The 23,735-nt window shown below is 40.2% G+C and overlaps 1 long non-coding RNA gene, 1 other non-coding gene and 1 pseudogene across 4 annotated transcripts in view; all 3 read left to right on the top strand.

Annotated features, from left to right (window-relative positions):
- Positions 1–22,915, top strand: part of LOC123572931 (uncharacterized) — a 32,070-nt gene extending 9,155 nt beyond the window's left edge. The window contains exons 2-6 of one of the 3 annotated variants that reach the window (XR_010586109.2): positions 491–580; positions 9,071–9,172; positions 19,400–19,467; positions 20,039–20,297; positions 22,682–22,915. This is a non-coding gene — a long non-coding RNA (uncharacterized lncRNA). The remainder of the gene's footprint in view (positions 1–490; positions 581–9,070; positions 9,173–19,399; positions 19,468–20,038; positions 20,298–22,681) is intronic. The other 2 variants (XR_012434474.1, XR_012434473.1) reach the window with 2 other exon arrangements.
- On the top strand, positions 2,489–3,715 carry LOC123572930 (large ribosomal subunit protein eL32-like; annotated as a pseudogene).
- Positions 9,482–9,588, top strand: LOC123573148 (U6 spliceosomal RNA). The gene has a single exon (XR_006697897.1). It is a non-coding gene; the product is annotated as a U6 spliceosomal RNA (small nuclear RNA).
- Positions 22,916–23,735: the final 820 nt, after the last annotated feature.

A 23,735-nucleotide genomic window follows, 5' to 3' on the forward strand; every position in this document is an offset into this window, starting at 1 on the left:
TCTGCTGTAAGTGCTTTGAAAGGGTTAGTTCATTTAATCTTCAAAACACCCGATGAGGGAGCCACTAAACATTTACAGCTGAGAAACGGAGACTTAGAGAAGCTTTGTAAATCACTCAACTCAGGGAGCTCATAAGAGGCTGAGTTGGATTATAAATGCAAGTGAGGGACACCACAGCAATAGCACTGTGATTTAGGTGTCATGAATACTATGGTAGAAGTGTAAATGAATCTATATATTTCTTTCCTCATTTTATTCATTTATTTTTAATACAGCCATGTCATACAGAAAATAATATATTTTTTTGAGACAGGGTCTTGCTTTGTTGCCCAGGCTGGAGTGCAGTGGCACAATCACAACTTGCTGCAGCCTTGACTTTCTGGGTTCAGCTGATCCTCCCACCTCAGCCTCCTGAGTAGCTGGGACTACAGGCATGTGTCACCATGCTTGACTAATTTTAATTTTTTTTTTTTTTTTTTTTTTTTTGTAGATGGAGTCTCCTTATGTTGCCCAGGCTGGCCTCAAATTCCTGAGCTCAAGTGATCCTCCAGCCTCGGCCTCCCAAAGTGCTGGGATACAGGTATGAGTCACTGTACCTGGCCCAGAAAATAATTGTTTTAACCCAAAAAAAGGCTAGACCACTCAACAAGGGTTAATTAAGTCTGATAACTTGCATATGTTATACTAAAAGTTGGATAAGTACTTAGTGTAAGTAGAAAAATAAGTATAAACTAGTTCAAAATTTATCTGTGGGCACTCCTTAAAATTATATCCAACAGAAAAAGATACCCAAGGATTTGAAAAAATCTTTAGAAGAGCTATACCCATAGTATTTTGTATGAAACCATTCCACTTGGCAAATACGTTTCCCAGAAACATTTCTCAATAGGCAAACTGATCCTGAAGGGAATGGGAAGCTGACTTTGGCTAAACTGCTCTGCTCTGGTGAGCCCTCTAGAGGCCATGTGACTCCCAGGCCAGAATACTGGGTTCTGCTGCTTCCCCCCACCCCTCCTGGGACTGGAGGTGCCTGAGAAAAGGAGAGTCCACGGGTCTTGGAAGTTGGCCTGGAGAGCTCATATTCTATCCTGCGAAGGTGGCTTGACTTTGTGGGACACTCACCGAGGCGGAGCTGAGCCTCTAGGATGGCTGTGACCTTCTTAAGGGTCCGTCTTCCCAGTGACCAGAGAGCACAGCCTGTCAGAGGCACTGCCTGCAGGTCCTGGAGACCACTGACAGATCCTTTATTGGCTTCCCTGGTCTGTTGTTGTCAAGAACCCTGGAGATTACCAACCTGCTGCCCCAGGACCTCCAGCATGTTCTTGGGGAGCTCACATACATCCCTCTCTCGTTGAGAATGGTTTTATTCCTTCTGTTTCACAGAGGACCCCACAAACTCAGCCCACTCACTGTGGACTTTAATCAATATTATGTTTGGAGCATTGAGGGTAAGAATATTCAGACACACATATACACACACACGCTCACCCCCACACACACGCACACATAGGTACACAAATGCACATGCACACCTGTGAGCTATACACGAAGGCACATTCGTGCACACACACAAAAAACTCAGCTTCATTTGGGAACATATAATACTGCTTATGTCCTTTGGTTTTTCTCCTGTCATATTTTCTTCCATTTCCATTTCTACATGTAGAGTTGAATCACACAACAGAACAAACATGTGTGACCGACCTTTGCATGTTTGAGGCTGCAAGGCTGGAATAGATAGAGCATTCTCCAAAATCTTGACAGTTTTTTACTGTTTTGTAGGTCCCATGCTATTTTCTTAGAAGAGCATAAGAAGTCATAAGGTTGAGTGCTGGGTGGGTCAGTCCATGGAGAAAGAATGCCATGCTGAGATAGAAACTTATTTTGGAGTCAGTGAGGTGTTATGGTAACTTGATTAAAGTTAAATGCATGTAAAAAAATAGGATTTCCAGCTCCCAGTCTGGCATGTAAGGAGCTTGAAAATTGTCACTGCATCCTAACAAGTAAAAGCTGACCAAGCTGAAAAATCAATAACTCCAGAGGCCCCAAAGCCTGCCCCTTCCCATCAAGCCTGCAGTTTTCCTCTGACTCTGTTCCTGCTTCCTGATCTTCCTCTTTCCTGCTCTGTCTCTGTCCTTTTCTTTCAGCCCAGGGGTCCGTGAACAAGGACAATAAGAGGAAATTTGTCTTTCTATGGCCAGTGATCAATACTCTGGTCACTCTCTTCTGTGTCCTCAGGGTGCCTGGTGACAATTCAGAGATCTCTCTGAGAAGGCCAATCACAACAATGTCTCAGAGTATTCCTAACCCTTAACTCAGAATGGATTTGGTGGTGGGGGCTCTGGAAAGTCCTGGGTAGTCAGTCCTCAGTCCTGGGAGCAGTAGAAGCTTCTGAAATCAAATGGTCTCTGAGCATGACTTGCTTGGACAGCTGTGAAACACGGAGCAAAACAATTAGGAGCATATTGAGGGGAATTCTTAGTGCACGCTCTAGAAGGATGGAAGTAACTGATGATGAGTGAAGCAGTGTCTCCAAGCCTGGGAAGACCAGTAGACAACTGCTTTGATATTCTTTCAGGTGTCCTACCGTCTAAAGGAAAAAAGAGAGAAGAGGCCCTGGTCCTACTCCCACCACCACTGGATGTAAATTTAAGGCTTGGTCATTCTTCTAGACTTTGAGGCATGGCTTCCTGAGATGTGGATTCCTCAGATGAACAGCATTTCATAAAACATGTCACATTGCTGACATAGGCCAAATTTTTATTTTACCAAGAAAGAATTACTTTCATCTTCTATGACTACTGTTTTTCCTAAAAGAAAAGGCATATTTAAATTGTGAACATTGCCTTGGATCATTAGTGGAAGAACCACATCTTGCCCCTCTCGCTTCCTCAGTGCTGCCTATGGAGGTGGCAACCAACTCTTCCTCGGCATCATGGCCGCCCTCAGGCCCCTTGTGAAGACCAAGATCATCAAAAAGAGAAGCAAGAGGTTCATATGGCACCAGTCTGACTGATATGTCAAAATTAAGCATAACTGGTGGAAACCTGGAGGTACTGACAATAGGGTTCGTAGAAGGTTCAAGGGCCAGACCTTGATGCCCAACATTGGTTACGGGAGCAACAAAAAAACAAAGCACATGCTGCCCAGTGGCTTCCGGAAGTTCCTGGTGCACAACGTCAAGGAGCTGGAAGTGCTGCTGATGTGCAACAAATCTTTCTGTGCTGAGATTGCTCACAGTGTTTCCTCCAAGAACCGCAAAGCCATCGTGCAAAGAGCTGCCCAGATGGCCATCAGAGTCACCAACCCCAATGCCAAGCTGTGCAGCGAAGACAATGAGTAAACAGTTCATGTGCACGTTTTGTATTTAAATAAAGCTGTAAAAACTGGGGTGGCGGGGGGGAAGAACCACATCTTGAGCTGGAGGAAACCTGAGGCCCTGAGAACTTCATGGAGCATGGACCCCATTCATTCCTAAACAACACACCTCTGGATTTTTACTTGAAGCAGTTCTAAGCCCTGTTATTTGGAGTTTTTCTGTTCTTTATAGATGAACCTAACCCTAATACAACTCTCACTATTCAGAGTTTTGCCAGGTATACAATTTTAGTTTAACAGTGATTTTTCCTAAGCATTTTGGTGATATGATATCATCACCTTCTGGCTTGTGTTGTTTCAGTTGACAAGTCTGCTATTTAAATTTCTTCATAAATGATTGGCTGCTTCCTTTTTGGTTTGTATTCTACAATTTCTCCACAATATGCCACCATGAGGATTTTTGTTTTATGCTTATATTGCTTGGTTTATGATGATCTATATTTGTGGCTTAATGACTTTTCAAACCTCTGGAAAATTCTCAGCCACTACATCATCACATACTACCTCTGAAGTTCAGTTTATGTCCCAGATGTAGGAAGCTCAAATGATTGCAGCTCCCATTCGCACAGGAAGACAAAGCCAGGTAAACTGCAAAGCCATAGCTTTTCCTGACCCTATTAGAGAGCTGCAGTTGCAAGGCACCCAAATCATCTAGAATCCAAGGCCACTCCAAAGAGAGTTGGGATGTGAGCACCAGCTCACCTGTCTCACAGAAAAGTGGAAGAGATGTGGAATACCAAACGAGTGGGTAAGAACAATTCAGCTAAGGCTTTAACAAATTGTTAAAGGTCAGGTGCAGGCTAGCATGACTGTATAGTACTTCTGGGATCCTAGGACACAAAAGGAGTGATCACAGTCACTTTTAATCTCTTTCCTGGGGACCTCCACCAGGTGCTCATGAGAAAGACTGAAGGTGGAGTGAGCAATGAGAGATGGTCCCTCAGTGGTGAAAACATGGAGAAAGAGAGTGGAAAAATAGGCTCTTATCCTCTATTAAACAAAAGCATCAAACAACTAAGGTAGGGGAAACAAGCCCTGTCACTTCCAGAGAGGAGGTGAAGACCCACTGAAGCTAAGGAAGCGGCGAGGAGAAAACTTTCTTGTTGCTGGAACGCAAATGTGATGACTGGAGCGCCAGCAGTCATTTTGGAAGTCATGAACTGAGACGGTGGAACAAACAGAAGGAGCCAAAGTCCCTGATGGTGCGATGCCAGCCCTGAGGAGCCTATCACTGAACTTTTAAGTGAGAGGTAACAAACTACTCTTTTGCTTAAACCACTTTTACTGCAGTTTCCTGTTATACCAGCCCGCTAATTCTAACGGAATCAGAACAAGTCCTACTACCCATTTACAGAGGAATCTCACATCCTTGGGGCTTCCCCAGATCATAAACCCTGTATGTCCACCAAGATTCAGGTGGGCAGGAATGCAACCTTGGGTTTCTGTGGGAAGAGTTCCTTGCAAACTCCAACTGCTATTTAAAAAAGAAGAAAAAGGAAATTCTTTTAGGCTTAAATTATTTTGGTGTGGAAGGTATTCCAAGGGTAAAATTTTTGAATATTGAGATCTGAGCGTAAGGTGTCTAAAAACTACTGTCCCCTAGGCCTTACTTAAGAAATTATAGGCGCGAAATCAGAGATAAACCAGGTGAATTGCTCCCTCTGGTGGTGACTTTGGATTTATAAAAGGTTGGCGACTGAGCGTTTTGCTGGTTAGTTTTGTTTTAGGACCGAAAAAAAAAAAAAAAATCTGAGTTCGGAAATTTTAAAACTAATTTTTTGTTTACTTTTGTCTTTAAAAAGTAACCTTGCGTAGGCCGGGCGTGGTGGCTCACACCTGTAATCCCAGCACTTTGGAATGCTGAGGCGGGTGGAACGCTTGAGGTCAGGAGTTCGAAGACCAGCCTGACCTCATGATGAAACCCCGTCTCTACTAAAAACACACAAAAAATTAGCCGGGTGTGATGGCGAGAGCCTGTAATCCCAGCTACTCACAGGAGGCTGAGGCACGAGAATCACTTGAGCCAAAAAGGCAGAGGTTGCCGGGAGCTGAGACCTTGCCACTGCACTCCAGCCTGGGCGACAGAGTGAGACTCTGTCTCAAAAAAGAAAAAAAAAAAAAAAAAAAGCAACTTTGTGTTTCTTTCTTTCTTTCTTTCTTTCTTTCTTTCTTTCTTTCTTTCTTTCTTTCTTTCTTTCTTTCTTTTTATAATAGTGCACTTACTGTGGAATGAATGGCATTTCCGCCTACAAAACTTAAATGGCTAAGGGTTTATGATATAATTATTTCATAGTTTCGAATTACCACGATTAAACTGATTATTATATAAGTAGCTGATGTCTGTATAATTGGGTATGTTGGCCGGGCGCGATGGCTCACGCCTGTAATCCCAGCACTTTGGGAGGCCGAGGCGGGTGGATCACATGAGGTCAGGAGTTGGAGAACATCCTGGCCAACATGGTGAAACCACGTTTCTACTAAAGATACAAAAATTAGCTGGGCGTGGTGGTACATGGCTGTAATCTCAGCTACTTGGGAGGCTGAGGAAGGAGAATTGCTTGAACCCTGGAGGCGGAGGTTGCAATGAGCCAAGATTGTGTCCAGCCTGGGTGACAGAATGAGACTTGGTCTAAAAAAAAAATAGAAATAAAAAATAAAATAAAATAAAATAGGGTCTTCTAATCCATATAAAATTGAAAATTGTGTGGACCTAGTGTAATCATTATGCATGGCCTGGTAAAGTTTTAAACGCATAATATTTCTATAAGTCTTAACATACTCAAATCAATTGTTGATAATAATCTAGTCGTACTTTACGATATTATTAGTAAACTTTTTGGACTTTGGGATAAGAAATACTTCTATCTAAATATTTTTGAGAAACTGTAGCTCATTAAAATGGATGTAGCTAAAAAAACAATACTAGAATATATTAGGGACTAAATCTAAGTTAAAGATCTAATATCTATCATACGTACATGCATATATAAAACACATATGTGATTTCAACCAATGGAATAAAGAAGGAAGAGAATTTTAGATAAAACTTCGAAAATTTGTTCTTGTCTGTACTCTTGCTTTCATTTATCACATGAAATTCTCTCTAAAGTTATTAGATACCCTCCCTAATCTCTTCCTGAGGCTAGAACAGAAATTTATTTTTTCAGTGTACAGGTAGATTGTTAAGGTAATACTAACAGGGAGAATACTCTGGATAAATACAATGTAAAATAAATGCCAAGATATTTGGGCTAAGAATGAAAAAGAATATGCATAGTTCTCATACCATTCCTGTGCGTTTCATACCTTTGAATTTATTCATACCTATGAAACAAATCTATTGTGGGCATTATCTTATCAAACATTTGAACAAGATTTAATTATTGTGCTTGTTAGACGGGGCTAGATTGTGCTGCAAGAATAACCTTCCCCCTCACTCCTCACCCTATCTCAATGGCTTAGGCCAACAAAAATTTACTTCTCACTTATACCTCAATTCTGATGCAAATGGGCCACTAAAGCTCTGCTCATCAAAGACACTTTGGGATCCCACTGATAGAAACTTCTAAAGCCACTGTAGAGAAAAAGGAAACACAGGGCATTCTGTGATGTTTCTTAAAGCCTTGATCTAAGTGATGTGTATTTCTGCTCAGAATTTCACTGACCAAAGCAAATCCTAAGGCCATACCTACCTGCAAAGGGTGCAAGGCAATGCAAAGAAATGGGCAGGAATGAGGAGTGACTGAAGATTTGTGAACAGCCCTAAAGTTATCATATTTTCATCAAAAGTATAATCAAAATATAGGATGGCAAGATAATATAAGACATACTGTTAAAAAAAATTTTTTTAAATGCTTTTAACAAACGAGAAAAAAGCTCATGAAAGGGGGAAATCTAATTATTTTCATATCAAGACACAATAGAAAATGACAGAGTAAAGTTAAAGTTGAATTGGATACAACTGAAAGTGCACTTGAAGATTGTATGTGCTATTTTTTGGTTTGGTTTTGTTTGGTCTTTGCCATTAACTTGAATACCAATTTGCAGTTGTGTCAAAGTTAATAACAAACAATTTTGAAAGTTCACTTATAAATTTCTGCTATATTCCACTTACATTACTAGAATTTCTATTGCTATGAATAGTGAATGCAAAATGAGTTTGTTCAGTGGAGATTCCTGCTTATTAACATGCATTGAGTCATCACTTCAGGTGGACCTGATGTGAAGTGAGAGACCTGAAGTGACATGAAAGGCTTACAGAGTACACTGCTCACTATTCCCCACTCAGTTCATAATCTGGACTTGCAAAGCCAACTTCACTATCTTTCAGTGGCAAAATGCTACTAGGAAGTAAGGACTAGTCACACAAAGCAAGTAAGATTAGTTAGCTAATAGAGCATGAATGCTCCTGAATGAAAAATCACCAAACATGGGAAGAGTTCATATAACCAAAATGAAATTTTAAATTATTATAAGAAGTGAAGTGTTGGAGCCAGCTTGCACTGGCTCACAAAAATTGTTTGCAAGCCTCTCTTTCCAACTCCACATCCAGTGGTGCCATGTTGCTAGCTTGAAATCAACCACGTGAGAGTATTTACACCACAGAAATTGACAGTCACTACAAATCAGGGAACCTTTTAAAGAGCTGGTTATTAAACATTTACCTTAAACATTCGTTGAATAGGAATGACTCAAGAATAATGGTTATTGGCCACTTGTATATCTTCTTTGGGAAACCCATTTTTTGTCTTTTTATTGTTGGTTGGTTAGAGTTCTTTTCATATTTTGGATACCAGACCTTTATCAGATATATGACTTGTAAATACTTTCTTTTATTCTTTGGGTTGTCCTTTTACTCTCATGATGGTAAAATTTTGCAGCATAAAAGTTTTTAATTTTGATTAAGTCCAATTTATCTTTTTCTTTCTTTGGTTACTTTAGGTGTCATATCTAAGAAACTGTTGCTTAATCCAAGGTTACAAAGATTTATTCCTGTATTTTTTTGTCCTAGAGTTTTATAGTTTTAGCTTTTACATTAGATCTTTGATCTATTTTGAGTTAATTTTATATATGGTGTGAGGTAGGTGTCTAAGTTTAGTCACATGTTCACATGTAGTTGTCCTAAACCAACTGTTGAAAGACTATCCTTTCCCCATTGAATTATTGTGGCACCCCTATCAAAAATTAGTCAACTATAAATGTATAGGCTTATTTCTGGACCATAAATTCTATTCCATTGATTTATATTTTTATATTTATGCCAGTGCATGTTGTCAGTCTCTACAGAAAGTGAATTTTGATAGGAATTGCATTTAATCTGTAGATCAAGTTGGGGAATATTGTCATTTAAGCAATATTAAGTCTTACAGTCCATGAACAAGGAGTGTTTTTCAATTTATTCAGTTATTTAAAAAATTTCTTTCACCAATCTTTTTAAAAATTTATAAAGGTAAATAATTTATTTGGCTTATAGTTCTGGGGATGAAAAGTCCAAGACAAAGGGGGCACATCAGATCATGGCTTTCTTTTGGAATCATCCCATGGCAGAAGGAGGAAGGGTTGGAAGGAACCAACCTATCCAGAGGAAGAGATAACCAAATCCATCTGTATTAGTTCATTGTCACATTGCTATAAAGATTGGAGACTGGGTAATTTATGGAGAAAAGAGATTTAATTGGCTCTGGTTCTGCAGGCTGAACAGGAGGCATGTCTGGGGAGGCCTCTGGAAACTTACAATCGTGGCAGAAGGGTGAAGGAGAAACAAGCACGTCTTCGCACGGCAGCAGGAGACAGAGTGAGTGAGACGGGAAGTGCCACACACACTTTTAAACCATCATATTTCATGAGAACTCACTCACCAACATGAGAACAGCCAAGGGGAAATCCTCTGCCATGATCCAACCATCTTCCACCAGGTCCCTCCCCCAACATTGGGAATTACAATTCAACATGAGATTTGAGTGGGGACACAGAGCCAAATCATATCACCATCCTTTTGTCAGGAACCCATTCCTGCAATAACTAATCCAGTTCCCCAATACCAGCATTAATCCATTCATAAGGGAAGATCCCCATGACCTAATAACCTCACCTTAATAGTCTTATGCTCACTTTGGCAGCACGTATACTAAAATTGGAATGATACAGAGAAGAATAGCATTGCCCCTTTGCAAGGATGACATGCAAATTCATGAAGCATTATATATATAATATATATGTTTTTAAACTGTAAGGATTTAATTTTATTTCCTTAAAAAGTAACTTTTATTTAGGTTCAGAAATACATGTGCAGGTTTGTTATATAGGTAAATTGCATGCCACAGGAATTTGGCATACAGATTATTTCATACCCTGGTAATAAGCACAGTACCCAGGTATCTGTTATTCCCTTCTTTGTGTCCATATGTACTCAATGTTTAGTTCTCACTTATTAGTAAGAACATGAGGTATTTGGTTTTCTGTTTTTCCATTAGTTCATTTAGCATGATGGGCTCCAGCTCCATCCATGTTGCTACAAAGGACATCATCTTGTTCTTTTTATGGCTGCATAGTATTCCATGATGTGTATACACGACATTTTCTTTATCTAGTCTATCATTGATGGACATTTGCATTGATTCCATGTCTTTGCTATTGTGAATAGTGCTTCAGTGAACATATGTGTGCATGCATCTTTATGGTAGAGCGATTTATATTTTTAGGGGCTTATACTGAATAATGGGATCGCTGAGTTGAATGGTAGTTCTATTTTAAGTTCTTTGAGAAATCACCAAACCATTTTCCACAGCGGTTGAACTAACTTACATTCCCACCAGCAGTTTATAAGCATTCTCTTTTCTCTGCAACCTCTCCAGCATCTTTTATTTTTTGAGTTTTTAATAATAGCCATTCTGACTAGTGTGAGATGGTGTCTCACTGTGGTTTTGATTTGCATTGCTCTAATGATTAGTGATGTTGAGTATTTTTTCATATGCTTGTTGGTTATGTGTATGTCTTCTTTTGAAAATTGATTGTTCATATCCTTTGCCCACTTTTTTGTGGGGCTGTTTGTTTTTTGCTTGTAAATTTGTTTAAGTTCCTTATAGATTCTGGATATTAAATCTTTGTCAGACACATGGCTTGCACATATTTTCTCACATTCTGTAGGTTGTCTATTTATTCTGTTGATAGTTTCTTTTGCTGGGCAGAAGCTCTTTAGTTTAATGAGGTCCCATTTGTCAATTTTTGTTTTTGTTGCAATTGCTTGTGGCATTTTTGCCATGAAAATGCTGGATCTTTGCTGGGTCCTATATTGAGAATGTTATTTCCAAGTTTATCTTCAGGGTTTTTGTAATTTTAGGTTTTACACTTAAGTCTTTAATCCATCTTGAGTTGATTTTTTGGTATATGGTGTAAGGGAGGCAGCTCAGTTTCAGTCTTCTGCATATGGCTAGCCAATTACCTCAGCATCACTTATTGAATAAATAAGTGGTGCAATAAATGATGCTAGGGTAATTGGCTAGCCAAATGGATTTTTCCCATTGCTTGTTTTTATCGACTTTGTCAAGGATCAGTTGGTTGTAGGTATGTGGCTTTATTTCTGGGCTCTGTATTTTCCATTTGTCTATGTGTCTGTTTTTGTACCAGCACCATGCTGTTTTGGTTACTGTAGCCTTGTGGTATAGTTCAAAGTTGGGTAATGTGATGCCTCCAACTTTAATCTTTTTGCTTAAGATTGTCTTGGCTATTCAAGCTTTGTGGTTCTATGTGGATTTTAAAATGGTTTTTTCTAATTCTGTGAGAAATGTTATTGGTAGTTTGGTGGGGATAACATTGAATCTGTAAGTTGCTTTGGGTAGTGTGGCCATTTTGACAATATTGACTCTTCCTATTCACAAACATGGAATGTTTCTCCATTTGTTCGTGTCGTCTCTGATTTATTTGAGCAGCATTTTGTAATTCTTTTGTGGAGATCTTTCACTTCCCTGGATAGCTGTATTCCTAGGTATTTCGTTCCTTTTGTGGCTATTGTCAATGGGATTGTGTCCTTGATTTGGCGCTTAGCTTGGAAATTGTTGGTGCATAGAAATGATACTGATTTTTGCACATTGATTTTGTGTCCTGAAACTTTGTTAAAGTTGTTTATCAGATCAAAGTGCTTTGGGGCAGAGACAATAGGTTTTTCTAGGCATAGAATCATATAATCTGTGAAGAGAAATAGTTTGACTTCCTTTATTCCTGTTTGGATGACTTTTATTTCTTTCTTTTGCCTGATTATTTTGGTTAGGACTTCCAGTACTATGTTAAATAGAAGTGGTGAGAGAGGGCATCCGTATCTTTTTCTGGTTCTCCAGGGGAATGCTTCAAGCTTTTGCCCATTCAGTATGATGTTAGCTGTGAGTTTGTCATAGATGGTCCTTATAATTTTGAGGTATTCCTTCAATGCTGAGTTTGTTGAGGGTTTTTACCATAAAGCAATGCTGAATTTTATCAAAATTCTGCATCTATTGAGAGGATCATGTGTGTTTTTTTTTAGTTCTATGTATGTGATGAATCACATTTATTGACTTGCATATATTGAATCAACATTACATCCCAGGGTTGAAGCCTACTTGTTCATGGTAGATTAGCTTTTGGATGTGCTGCTGGATTTGGTTTACTAGTATGTTGTTGAGGATTTTTGAATCTATGTTTGTCAAGGATGTTGGCCTGAAGCTTTCTTTTTTTGTTGTGTCTTTGCCAGCTTTTGGTATCAGGATGATGCTGGCCTCATAGTATGAGTTAGGGAGGAGTCCCTACTCAACTTTTTGAAATAGTTTCAATAGGAATGGTACCAACTCTTCTTTATATTAATACACCTCTTAGAATTTGTCTGTGAATCCATCTGGTCCTGGGCTTTTTCTGGTTGGTAGGCCTTTTGTTACTGATTCAATTTAGGAATATATTATTCTGTTCAAGAATTCAATTTCTTCCCAGTTCAGTGTTGGGAGGTTGTATGTTTCCAGGAATGTATTCATTTCTTCTACGTTTTCTAGCTTGTGTGCATAATGGTGTTTGTAGTAGTCCCTGAGGGTTTTTTGTATTTCTGTGGGGTTGGTGGTAATGTCCCCTTTTTCATTTCTGGTTGTGTTTTTTGGATCTTCTCTTTTTTCTTTATTAATCTAGCTAATAATGTTATGTGTGTGTGTGTGTATATATATATATATAAAATTTATTCTTTCAAATAGCCAACTTCTGGAATCATTGGTCTTTTGTATCTTTTTTGTGACTGACTTTCCTTCAGTTCAGCTCTGATTTTGGTTACTTCCTGTCTTCTGTTAGCTTTGGGGTTGGTTTACTGGTGTTTCTCTATTTCCTCTAAGTGTGATGTTAGGTTGTTAATTTGAGATCCTTCTAACTTTTTGATGTGGGTGTTTAGTACTATTAGCTTCCCTCTTAATACTGCTTTAGCTATGTCTCAGAGATTCTGGTATGTTGTATCATTGTTCTCATTGATTCAAAGAACTTCTTGATTTCTACCTTAATTTTGTTGTTTATCCAAAAGTCATTCGGGGAAAGGTTATTTAATTTCCATACAATTGTATGGTTTTGAGCAATTTTCTTACTATTGATTTCTATTTTTATTGTGCTGTGGTCCAAGAGTGTGGTTGGTGTGATTTTGGTTTCTTTGAATTTGTTGAGGATTGTTTTTTGGTTGATTGTGTAGTTGACTTCAAATTATGTGCCATGTGCAGATAGGAAGAATGTACACGCTGTTGTTTTGGGGTGGAGAATTCTATCAATATCTATTAGATTCATTTGGTCAAGTGTCAAGTTCAGTCTTTTTGTAGGTCTCCAAGAATTTGCTTTATGAATCTGAGTGCTCCTGTGTTGGATGCACATATATTTAGGATAGTTAGATCTTCTTGCTGAATTAAACTTTTTACCACTATGTAATGTTCTTTGTCTTTTTATATTTTTGTTGGCTTAAATTCCATTTTGTCGGAAATTAGATAGCAACTCCTGCTTTTTTCTGTTTGCTTGGTACATTTTCTCCATCTTTTAACTTTGAGCTGATAGGTCTCATTGCATGTGAGATGAGTCTCTTGAAGATAGCATACAACTGAGTGTTGCTTCTTTATCCAACTTGCTACTCTGTGACTTTTAATTGGGATTTTAGCCCTTTTACATTCAAAGTTAGTATTGATATGTGTGAATTTGATCTTATTATCCATTGTTAGCTGGTTATTATGCAGATTTGTTTGTGTGGTTGCTCAATAGTGTCAATGGTCTATGTACTTAAGTGTGTTTTTGTAGTGGCCAATGTATTAGGTCATTCTTGCATTGCTATAAAGAAATACCCAAGACTGGATAATGTATAAAGAAAAGAGGTTTAATTGGGTAATGGTTCTACAGGCTATACAGGAAGCATGGTGCTGACATCTGCTTCTGGGGAGGCCTCAGGAAGCCTACAGTCATGGCAGAAGGTGAAGGGGGTACAGGGATGGCACATGGTGAAGGCAGAAGCAAGAGAGAATGGTGGGGCCACACACTTTCAAACCACCAGATCTTATGTGAACTCAGAGTGAGAGCTCACTTGTCACCAAGTCATGGCCCAAGCCATTCATGTGGGATCCACCCCCTTGATCCAAACACTCCCCTCCAGGCCCTACCACCAAGATTGGAGATTACATTTCAACATGACATTTGGGTGGGGACAAATATTCAGATTATATCAGCTGGTAATGGTCTTTCTTTAACATATTTAGTACTCCCTTCAGGACCTCTTGTAAGACAAGTCTGGTAATAATGACTTGCCTTAGCACTTGCTTGTCTGACAAGGATCTTATTTCTCCTCACTTACGAAGCTTATTTGGGCTGGATGTGAAACTCTTGGTTGGAATCTCTTTTCTTTAAGAATGCTAAATGTATGCAACATAATTCACAATTGCAAATATATGGAATCATCCTCATTACCAACTAACTGGTAAGTGGATAAAAATATATGGTTATCTATCTATCTATCTATCTATCTATCTATCTATCTATCTATCTATGTATCTATCTATCCATCCATCCATCCACACACCATGGAATACTATGCATTCATGAAAAAGAGTGATGTAATTTCTTTTGCAGTAACTTTGAAGGAATTAGAGTCCATTATCCTAAGTGAAGTAACAACTCTGGAACAGAAAACCAAATACAGAATGTTCTCATTTGTAAGTGGGAGCTAAGCTGTGGATACACAAAGGCATACAGAATGGTATATAAAACATTGTGGACTCAGAATGGAGAAGGGTGGGAAAGGGGTTCAGGATGAACAATTACCTGTTGGTATAATACACACTATTTAGGTGATGAATACACTAAAAGTCCAGGTTTCACTGCTATACAATTCATCCACCATACAATTCGTTCATTCATCATGTAGCCAAAAACCACTTGTACCTCTTAAGCTATTGAGATTAAAAACAAAAGACAAAACAAAACAAAACAAAACAAAAAAGAATGCTAAATATAGGCCCGCGATCTCTTCTGGCTTGTAGGATTTCTGCTGAAAGTTTGCTGGTTCTCTTTGTAGGTGACCTGCCCCTTCTCTATAGCTGCCTTTAACACTTTTTTCTTTCATTTCAACCTTAGAGAATCTGAAGACTATGTTTCTTAGGGATGGCCATTGTATCTAGTATCTTGCAGGGGTCTCTGAATTTCCTGAATGTGGTGCTCTCTAGTGAGGTTGGGGAAATTTTCATGGATGATAGCTTGAAATATGTTTTCCAAGTTGCTTATTTTCTCTCCTTCTCTTTCAGGGATTCTAGTGAGTCATAGATTTGGTCTCTTTACATAATCTCATATTTCTTAGAGGTTTTGTTCATTCTTCTTTATTTTTTTTCCTTATTTTTGTCTGAGTTATTTTGGATAACCAGTCTTTGAGCTCTGAGATTCTTTCTTCAGCTTCATCAATTCTGCTGTTAATACTTCTGATTGTATTATAAAATTCCTGAAGTGAGTTTTTCAGCTCTATCAAATCAGTGTGGTTCTTTCTGAAAATGGCCATTTTGTCTTTCAGCTCTTTTATTGTTTTATTGTATTCCTTAGAATCCTTGGATTGGGTTTTGGCTTTCTCCTGAATTTCAATGATCTTTGTTCCTATACATATTCTAAATTCGGTTTTTGTGATTCACTCATTTCAGCCTGGTTAAGAACCATTGCTGGGGAACTAGTGTGGTCATTTGGAGGTAAAAAGACCTCTGACTTTTTGAGAGGCCAGAGTTCCTGTGCTGATTCCTTCTCATATGTGTGGGCTGATGTTTCTTCAATCTTTGAAGCTGCTGTCCTTTGGACAGGTTTGTTTGCTTTTATCTTCATTGATGCCCTTAGGGGTTTGATTGTGGTATAAGGTGGGTCCAGTTGACTGGCTTTGTTTCTGGAAGATGTTAGGGGGCCAAGGCTCAACTCAGCACTCCTAAGCTGCAGGGTCTAGCTCCGGGGGGCTGGAATGAGGCCCCCAGCTTTATTCTCTGGCCCCTTGAGGTTAGGAACCAGCTATGCTAGAGGGACAGAGGTATTCTTGGGCCGCTGGTCACGACACTCTGATGGGTGGTACCAGTCAAAGCACTTTGTCAGGGTGATGGCAGTAGGATCTGTGTGTGTTTGCATGTGTCAGCAGCAGCAGCAGCAGCACAGCAGGGTGCATGCTTGTTGGCTGGGGTAGGGTCCTGGCGGCTGTGAGACTGTGGGCCACCGTGTGTGTGTTTGTGCTAGTGGTGGTGGCAGTGTGGGGTGGGAGGTGGGGCCTCTGTGCCTGTGTTCACATTGGCAATGGCAGCGTGGCTGGGGCAGGGGTATGCTCATGCCTGCAGTAGTGGCACTGTGAGGTTCACATGCACCAGTGGAGGAGGGGAGGTGAGATCCGCCCCCACACACGTGTACTGGGAAAGTGGTGGGGGTTGGCTGTGAGCAAATGTGTGCTGGTAAAGTGGCATGGGGAAGGCTGCCACAGAGGGAGGGTGTGGTGGGCTGGTGTTCATCAGCAGGGGCCACTCTGCTGAGTGCTCTGATGATCAGGTCTGCTGGTGAAGGAACTATGACGCAGGCCCCCAGGAGGCACGCCAGTTGGGTATCCAAGGCTGCACTGAAAGCAGGCATGGGCAGGCTGGGGCCCCAGGAGAGGCCAGCAGACAGGAGGGCACTCGGATCAGACTGGCCTGTCTCACTGGCAAGACCACCCTGCTCTGTTGAAATCAGACAGTTTCCCCAAGGCTAAAATCTCCTAGGAGATCATGTTAAGCCTTGTGGTATGGGCATCCCCAGCTGTGCTCCACCACAGACATTCCCACACCAAACCCTCTGGGTTCTACACAGACTGGAGTCCTGCCCTTACTACCTCTCTAAGCAGCTCCCTCTGCCAGCTCAAGTGTCTGTGGGGTTGTGGGGTCTCCTGCTGTCAGGATTCTAGAGGTCTGTGGCAAGACTGGGTCATGCCTTGCCTGCTCAACTCACCTGTTCCCCAGAGTTGTTGGGGGCCAGGAATGAGTCCCAAGGTATGATGGCCCATGCAAGGTTTCCAGCTTTCTCCCAGCTTCTGTGTCCTCCCTCCATCCACTCTCAGTGCCTTCCCTCAGTACACCAGTCTTCTCTATGTCACCGTCCTTAAGTGGCAGATGTTCCTCCTAGCTGCATCTAGTTAGCCATCTTACTGAGCTCCTGCAGGTCACAGGATGGTAGAGGCTGCAGCAGAGTTACCTAGGGCCTCCTGGAGCAGAAACATAAAGCAGTGGAGATGGGACCCAAGCTGGGTGAGTGGGTACAAAAAGACAAAGACTCTGCTAGATAACAATGTTTTGTAGTTTTTAGTGTGCAAATCTTGCATTCTTTTGTTCAATTTGTTCTTAAATATTCATTCCTTTGGATGCCATTATAAAGGAAATTGCTTTCTTAATTTCATTTCATTTTCAGATTGTTTATTGCTAGTAAGTAGAAATACAACTGATTTTTACACATTGATCTTATATCCTGTAACTTTGCTGAACTTGTTAATTAGCTCTAATAGTTTTCTTAAAAACTTCCCTAGAATTTCCTATGTACAAGATTATGTCACCTGTGAATAGAGATAGTTTTACTTCTTTGTTTCTAACCTGGCTGCCTTTTATTTTCTTGCCTAATTGCCTTGACTAGAACCTCCAGTACAATGTTGAATAGAGTTGCCTGAGAAGACGTTCTTATCTTATTCCTGACCTTAGAGAGAAAGCTTGCAGTCTCTCATCATTAAATATGTTAGTTGTAGGTTTTTTTTTTCTAAATAGATGCCCTTTATTGCATAGAGGAAATTCCCTTCTTATCCTAGTTTATTGAGTATTTTATCATAAAAGAGAGTTGAATTTTGTCAAATGCTTTTTCTGCATCTGTTGAAATGACTGTGACATTTTCCTCCTTTACAAGGTAATATGGAGTATTACACTGAAATATTTTCATATGTTGAATCAATGCCAAGTAGGACAAATCCTAATTGGTCATGGTGTATAATCCTTTTTATATATTGTTGTATTCAGTTTGTTAGTGTTTTGCTGAGGATTTTTGTGTCTATTTTCATAAGGGATTTGGTCTGTAGTTTTTTTCTTGTGATGTCTTTGGTTTTGTTATCAGGATAGTGATGTTGTTCACATTTAATTGTTATGTATGACTTCAGCGTAGGTGAAAGGCTGGTGCAGTTGTCAGAGGCGTGTGAACCAGAGCAACTCCATCTTGAATAGGAGCTGGGTAAAATAAGGCTGAGACCTACTGGGCTGCATTCTCAGATGGTTAAGGCATTCTAAGTCACAGGATGAGATAGGAGGTCAGCACAAGACACAGGTCATAAAGAGTGACCTCTGGTTGTCCTCACTGCTACACTCCCACCAGCACCATGATAGTTTACAGTCATAGCAACGTCAGGAGTTACCCTATATGGTCTAAAAAGGGGAGGCATGAATAATCCACCCCTTGTTTAGCATATAATCAAGAAATAACCATAAAAACAGCTAAACCAGCAGCCCTTGGGGCTGCTCTGTCTATGGAGTAGACATTCTTTTATTCCTTTACTTTCTTAATAAACTTGCTTTCACTTTACTATATAGACTTCCCCTGAATTCTTTCATGCACAAGACCCAAGAACCCTCTCTTGGGGTCTGGATCCAGACCCATTTCCTGTAGTATCTTTCTGGCAACCACAGAAGGGACTATAGCACAGAAATCCCCGACCCAAAGGCTAACTTTGGGTAAGTGGTGGGGTCCTGTAACATCTTTCTGCTGACCATGGAAGTGACTATAGTGCAGAAACCCCCAATCCAATGGCTACCTTTGGGTAAGTGGTGGGCCACAGACCTCCCTGGCCTGCCTAGAGGATTTCTCAGTCAATACTTGTTAACACTCCAGCTCTCCTGGGCCAAAGGCTCTGTCATTCTTTTCTCTTCCCAAACATCTGAGCAGATCCACTCCAGCTTTCTGGTGTTGCAGGCAAGGCATCTTGGTTAGTACGCAGACTCAGATCCCATTTCCATCCTTCTCCCAGGAAGATTCTTAGGTCCTCTTCAATCCAGCAGTCACTGGAAAACTCTTTTCCCAGAGGTGTGATCAACAGGATGCTGAGGAACCATGGTTGCCTTTCCTGTTAATCACAGCCACCTTCCTGTTCTCTTCTGACTGAATCTGGCTTTCCCTGGAGGCTGCCATGGTGGGAAGATGATGTTAGAGGGGCCTGCTGTGCTCAGTCTGTCTCTGGGTCAGGGTCAGGGCCCCTCTGCCTCTGGCTGCCTTAATCTTCCCTCTGCTAAGACCAGAGTGATTTCAGGCAAGGAAAGCAACTGGGACCCTGAAAACCATCCCTCCGTAGTCCGCCTCCCCATCTGTGCCCGAGTCCCTTTGCTTCCACGTGGATGCCATTGTGATTGCTGCTTGTATATTATTAAAATGTTTTTATATTAAAAATGTTTGGTTGGTCTGAAAATTAAAAGGACTTCATTTTGGAAAAAAAATTTAAAAACATCTGAGGATGTTTCTGTAACATCTTTCTGGTGAACCACAGAAGGCATGGTACTGAGGAGACCCCTGATGCAAAGGAAATAGACTGCAGCACTGATTGGCGGACTTTGGGTAAGTGGGGTGCATATACCTGGGTAAAGAATGGGATTGGGTTAGAGGCTCAATTTAAAGGAGTTAGAGTCTCTCCTAAGGCATAGTGGGTTGGAGCCCCCTCTTAATAAAAGACAAGAACGCTTGACCAGCTGGGTTAGAGACCCGACTTACGAGGGTTAGAGTCCCTTCTAAGATTTAGGGGGTTAGAGGTCCCTGTCGGTAAAGTCCCTCTTGGTAAGGTCCTTTGTGGCTAAGAACGAATTTAGCACTATGGGATATTAACTGCTATTCTCTTTGAAATAATCTGCTTTGCACTCTTTGCTGGAAGAGTAATACAAAAGGGGTAACACAAAAATCTGGATCAATATTTAAATTCTGAGCACATATTGGAATTGGCTAACAACCCTATATCAGCTTGGTTTTAACAGTTGCCCAGTTCATGGAAAGCCTTCTAATTTAGTTTACTTGGGATAATTTTACTTATTTTGCTTTACTGTTGTGGAATATATTGCTGTTTTACTCTTTGTGTAGGAATGCAGGATAAGCTTACTGAATGTTTTCTTAAACTGAACATTTACTAATCTTCCAGATATCAACTTTTGTCAGAACTCAAGAGTAATGAATGGCCCTCAGCATACTGATGCTTTCTGACTGAGCTCCTCCCTGCACTGAATACAAGAGACCCTAATAGTTAGGCAGGAATATCGTCACCCCTATTCAGCCTGAAGAAGTTACAGAAAACGGATCTTCATCCCTTTGAAACCCTTAGGATTAAGGGTTCTCTTATAAAAGGGAGGGGCGAAATGTCAGAGGCGTGTGAACCATAGCAGCTGCATCTTGAATAGGAGGTGGGTAAAATGAGGCTGGGACCTACTGGGCTGCATTCCCAGATGGTTAAGGCATTCTAAGTCACAGGATGAGATAGGAGGTCAGCACAAGATACAGGTCATAAAGACCTTGCTCATAAAACAGGCTGCAGTAAAGAATCTGGCCCAAACCCACCAAAACTGAGATGGTAACAAGAGTGACCCCTGGTCATCCTCCCACCAGCACCATGACAGTTTTGAAATGCTATGGCAAAGTCAGGAAATTACTCCATGTGGTCTAAAAGGAGGAGGCATGAATAATCCACCCCTTGTTCGGTATATAATCAAGAAGTAATCATAAAAGTGGCCAAGCAGCAGCCCTTGGGGCTGCTCTGTCTATGGAGTAGCCATTCTTTATTCCTTTACTTTTTTAGTAAACTTACTTTCACTTTACTGTGTGGACCTGCCCTGGATTCTTTCTTGTGTGAGATCCAACCTCTTTCCTGTAACACAGTCACTGTTAGCACGGCTTGTCAAAGATTCCTGTCCCACAGTTGAGGTGCCCCTGTTTATTGACTGTGTGAGTGAGCTGGTTATTCAGTCATTGTCTCTCTGATGAACACTTCTTTACCTTGGTTTGAGTGGAGATTCTGAAACTCACTTTGTCTTTGCTGGCTGGTTCCCTGTTGGACTCTCAATAGGGGCACTAGAGGGAGACTGGGAGGCTGGAGGAGGAAGACAGGACACGCTCACTGATTCCTGTTTCATCCCTTTCCATTGTGAGTAGCCTCAGTGATGCTTTTCACGGGCAACAGTGACTGGTTCCAGTTTGCAGTTTTCCCCACTCTCAGAAGTAGTCTCATTGGGCGTCCTCAGAGATATCAGCACCAGGGTCACACTATCCTCAGAGATCTGTGTTCCAGTTCCATGTGGGCCCCTCCTCTGAGCCAGAAAAGAAAATATTGTATATGCAATCTCACTGTTAAAAAATGTTACACATATATTCTAGCTAGGTTAGATTAACCAATCTTTATTAAGGAAGAAACTGCTAATTTACCCCATAGTGAAGATTGAGACCTACTGACTTGGGGCAGTGACTTATTAAAGACAAAACAAAACAGAATAATATTGGTATTATTTCATTAATTGTATCAATTTTGAAACTGTATTAATTTCATAATAGCTCTGAAGATAGAGTTTGACAAATACAAAAAGGTTCATGGTACCCAAAGACTAAATCTTCCTGGTGGTAGAGGCCACCCTATGAGCAAGCATGGAAATGGGACATGTGACCTAGCCTTAGTAAAATTAACAGGAACCATAGGTCACAAATCACAATGCTCTATGACAAGCCTTAAGAAATAATATCTTGTTGGGAGCAGTAGCTTGAGAATTTAAAGAGACCCTAGTAGTTAGGCAGGAATATCATCATGCCTATTCAGCCTGAAAAAGTTACTGGTTGGGTCATTAAACTCCTCAGAAAAATAAAGTGGTAAGGATTAGAGAATGCTGCCATGCACTGCACGAGGATGTTTTGGTCCATAACAGACCGCATATACGGTGGTGGTCCCGTAAGATTATAATGTCATAATACCGTATTGCTACTATGCCTCTTCTATGTTTAGATACACAAATACTTGCCATTGTGTTACAATTGCCTACAGTATTGAGGACTGTAACATACTGTGCAGGCTTGCAGCCTAGGAACATGCTTTACTTTAATTTATGTTCAAGTATCATTCTCCCTTAGATTTTGTGAGGTTGAAAGGTAATTGTTTAAACTGGATGTGAATGGAGAGGGGGCCTCTGGAGAGCAAAGTGCCCTCTGTTCCCCTTCCTAATGTTAATAGTCTATACCATACAGCCTAGGTGTACAGTAGGCTGTGCCATCTAGGTTTGTGTAAGTGCACTCTATGATGTTCCCACAACACAAAATCACCTAACCACACATTTCTCAGAATGTATCTGTCATTAAGTGACACATGACTATTTACACTGTTGACCTCAAGTACAGAAATAGATCAGACAAGTGGAGAAAGACTTCATTCTACTTCATTCTAATTTAAATGCAGGTGCTGTCTGTAGTTAGGAAAATGTGAAGGAGCAATCAGCCTCCGGTGATATTCAAGTCTAATTAGAAATTCTTCTTGGACTGTTTAGTTCAAAGCTCCCTCTTAATCTTCCAGGAACTTAATCCTCCACACAAAGTATATGAAGACACAAAAATGTACAAAATATGTATTTCTACATTATGTAGAAAGTATGTATAGCTATTATTTAAGTGTGGAATATTAATTTTGTTGTAAGAAGAGGGATTTATTCACTGAAATGAACTGTATGAATCTGACTCATCGCCACAGAAGTCACACAGGCTCTTCTCTGAGTCAGAAAATGTTAAGACCTTTCTGTCTATTTTTCCTTTTTAGGGACTGCTTGACTACAGCAAAAGGAGGGGCCAGCAGATTTCAGTTCAAGCATGTTTGAAGTCTGTTTTCCGACATTATCTGTGAAACAAAAAATAAACATAGTAAAATCTCCACTACAAATGATCTCTATAAAGTGTAATAACATGATTTAAGTTTATTTCTTATTTTCTGTATTTTATAAATTGCTACATTGAACAGTTTTAATTAAAAAAATTAAAGTTAACCTTGAAAATTTTTTTGGTTGTTGTTTTAATTTGCAGATATGATAGTACATTTTAGTTGTTCCTATACTTTAGTAGCAATCAATTTGGGTGTAAAATATTAGGGTCATAATGTTCTCTATACCTCATCCCACTCTCTCATGGTATTTGTTACTCAGAGAAGAAATCTGAGTCCTGATTATTTCGATTCCTTTGAAGAAACCAAGTTACTTTTTTTGTTTAACAGTAGGAGTCTTTCTATTTAAATTTAAAAATTTTCACCTAGACACTTCCTATTCTAGGTCTCACTTTATGAATTTTTTCCTTGCCCATGTTGAACTCTCAACCTCCAATTTTAGATTTCTTCTCAGACCTGGAAAGCATATTTTTAAGATAAAATTTTTAATCTTTCTTGTGATCCACCCTTCCATTTTATGTTTTAAGGGGATCTCTAATTTGTAGATTGGAGTTCTATGATTTGTCCTCGCTTAAATTTCTGAGCTCTTCTAAATGTCTTTATTCATTTTACATTTGGGAATACTTCTGAAGTGAATCCTCTCCGTTACTGATTTGATTTTCACACTGTCAAATCTGTCTTTTCTTGCTTCTAGTACAAAACCTGCTGGATTTTTTCTTCTTTCTTCAGTGTCTTGAACCAAATTTCCTTTTTAAATCTAAGTCTGTTCTTGTTGGGTGGTGGCAGTGTCCTCTCAAATTGTTTCTGGGGTCCCTACACCCCTGTGAGCTCCCAGGCCATGTCTGTGGCAATGCTGAGGACAAATGCAGGGTATGGCCCTCCTGGTGATGAAGAGGAGGTGCACCCCAGGTCACCAGAAGCCAAGAGAACCAGCGGG

The sequence above is a fragment of the Macaca fascicularis genome, chromosome 4 (assembly GCF_037993035.2).
Source record: "Macaca fascicularis isolate 582-1 chromosome 4, T2T-MFA8v1.1".
NCBI classification, from domain to species: Eukaryota; Metazoa; Chordata; class Mammalia; order Primates; family Cercopithecidae; genus Macaca; species Macaca fascicularis.